This window comes from Marmota flaviventris, chromosome 1 (genome assembly GCF_047511675.1).
Source record: "Marmota flaviventris isolate mMarFla1 chromosome 1, mMarFla1.hap1, whole genome shotgun sequence".
Lineage (NCBI taxonomy): Eukaryota > Metazoa > Chordata > Mammalia > Rodentia > Sciuridae > Marmota > Marmota flaviventris.
The window spans coordinates 158,449,929-158,452,947 of NC_092498.1; positions in this window are offsets into that span (position 1 = coordinate 158,449,929).

Sequence of the window (3,019 nt, forward strand, 5' to 3'; positions counted from 1 at the left end):
AAAAATGTGTGGTGGTGTGTGTGTGTGTGTATCCCATGAGGCAGAACCTAATTTTAGAAAACACCTGATTCTTATTCTTTATTAAAAGAGGACATTATGTATTTTTTAAAGGCCAAAATAAATGGAGAATACAATGAAATTAAAACCTCAATAAAGTAAAAGCAAAAGTTGAAGCAGTAAAAAGTAGACTTAATGATACAGAAAAGTTGTTAGGTGCAGGACAGGCTGAATAAGTTGTCTGCAGGGCATGCCAAACAAAGTTAGCTGCAGGATGATCTGGCCACTCAAACCCTCTGTCTGGTTCTTTATCAACTGTTTGCTTCACACCCAAAAGCCCAAGCCTCCCCCCGTCAAGGCTGAGCGCTTCGCCCCCCCCCCCAAAGCTGAACACTCAACCCCTCCGCTCAAGGCTGAACACTTAACCCCCACCTTGTGCCAACAAGGGAGCTTGCAGACCCAGAGACCCCATTAGATTTGGGCTATAAAAACTCCCTCCTGCCGGGCCCCTCTCTCTTGCTCTTGCTCTCTCTCTTGTTCTCTCTCTCTGTCTCTCTCTCTCCCCCTCCCTCCCTCCTTCTCTCTCTCTCTCTCTCTCTCTCTCTTTTTTCCTCTTTTTCACTGCTACAATAAAGATCTCTTGGTTGCTCCGAGTGTTGTGGTCACTTTCCTTTCAAAAGTAACTCAGCAATGTAGAAGATGTACATGAGAAAAACTTCCAGAGTATAGAACAAAGTGATGGAATTCTTAAAGAGAGAAGATGATGAAGATGAAGATCATCATAGGAATTCAAATTATAGGTGTCCCTCAAAGGAAAACAGCAAACCAATTGCAAGAAGTAATCAAAATTATAATGGAAGAAGACTTAGGTGTGAAAAGATCTGAAATGAAAGTGGAAAATTGAATGGTTAACTAGGATCTTGGAAAATTGAGTGTGTTCACTAGGATCCAGAAAAATTAATAAGCAAAAACCAACTTGAAGACACAATCTGGGGCACCATGATCATACCTATAATCCTAGTGCCAGGAAGCTAAGGCAGGAGGATCTCAAGTTTGAGGCCAGCCTGGGCATACTAGACCTTGTCTTAAAATTGAAAGGCTGGGGCTGGGGATGTGGCTCAAGCGGTAGAACGCTCGCCTGGCATGGGTTCGATCCTCAGCACCACATACAAACAAAGATGTTGTGTCCGCCGAAAACTAAAAAATAAATATTTCTCTTTCTCTCTCTCTCTCTTAAAAAAATAAATAAAAAGTTGGGGATATAACTCGGTGGTAGAGCATCCCTGGGTTCAATTCTCAATATCAAACAAAAAACCCTGTACAAACTGGTAAATTGGTAAGTGTTAGGCATAAAGAGCAAACAATAATGGGTGGTGGTGCATGACTGTAATTCTAGCAACTCATGAGGCTGAGGCAGGAAGACCTCAAGTTCAAGGCCAGCCTCAGCAATTTAGCAAGATCCTGTCCGCCAGAACCAGAGGGGAAAAAAAGCACAAAATCCAAACAGGGAAAAAGTTTATTTAAAATGCTGAAAAATATACTGTCAGATTCCATCTTTGTAGTAAATATGTGCAAAAGGAAAATGAAACGACTGACAGCATTCTGAAGCAGTAGGTTGTGACCCTCCTTGGATTATCTAATGCCTTACTCTAATGCCTTAATTCCTCCTATATCTTTAACTGTTGCTCAGAATCTGTCTTGAGCTCTAGATTAGCATAGCATCTTAGATTGGACAGCTCCATGTAACATCCCACAGGTGCATGAACTCCACATACCAAAACTGCCAATGGTTAATTTCATGAGTTCTGTGCTTAGATTTCTGGAGGGTTTGAATCTCAGCTGATTGACTTACCACCTATGTGACCTTGGCCTCGGTTTCCCTAGACTTAAGAAGGGGATTACAGTAATACCTACCTTATAAATGTGGTGTGCAGAGTGAATAAAACAACATACATGAAGAGCCTGGCGCATATTATGTTGTGTACCCAATAAATGTTATCTCTTATTATCTACCCCACCCAAACCTGTTCCACATCTTGTATCTGTGGATAGCATAAGCTTCACCCAGATACAAGCTGGAAATTTGGCTCTAATTTTCTAATAATACATTTTAAGCTGGAGGTATATCTCAGTGGTAGAACACTTGTTTGCCAATGCATTTCTGAGCCCCCTCACCTAACTGATCACAAATTCCTGTAAATTCTATTTCATTAATACAGAAATCTTTGCTACTCAAAGTGTGATCTCTATACCAACAGCATCAGCATTATCTAGAAGTTTGTTAGAATTGCAGCATCTGTGGTCCCACCTCAAACTTCATGAATCAGGATCTGCATTTTAACAAGCTCCCCTGGTGATTCATATACATATTAGATTTTGAGAAGCAGTGTTTTATACAAGTCTTTCTTTTTCATATTTATTTTTTAGGTGTAGATGGACACAATACAATGCCTTTATTTATTTATTTATTTTTAATGTGGTGCTGAGGATCGAACCCGGGTCCCATCATGCAAGGCGAGTGCTCTACCACTGAGCCACAATCCCAGCCCATATACATAGTCTTTCATCCCCACTACAACTCTGCTGGTTTAAACCTGCTGCTGCATCAACTCACTAATTGAAGCTACTTGACAATGGCCTTTATTAACTCCTCTGCTTTCAGTGTTGCGGGTCTTTAATTGCTTTTTCTACCAAAATCAATCTTTCCATAATAGCATAACAAAACAACCTTGTTTTTCTCCTTTCTTTCTTTTCTTTTTTTTTTTTTTTCTGGTGCTATAGTGCTATAGATTATAGCACACATACCAAGCATGTACTCTACCATTGAGCTACACCCCCAACTCCATTCCTCCCTTTCTTAAAGCAAGTCAATGGTCCAACATTATACTTGGAATGAGATCTTTGCTGATCACCCCTCCACACTGATCTCTTTCCCCCTCCTTGCCTTCCATGTACAAGCCAGACTAGACTATTTTTTTTGAAGTATCTTTTTTATTTATTTATTTTTATTGGTTGTTCAAAA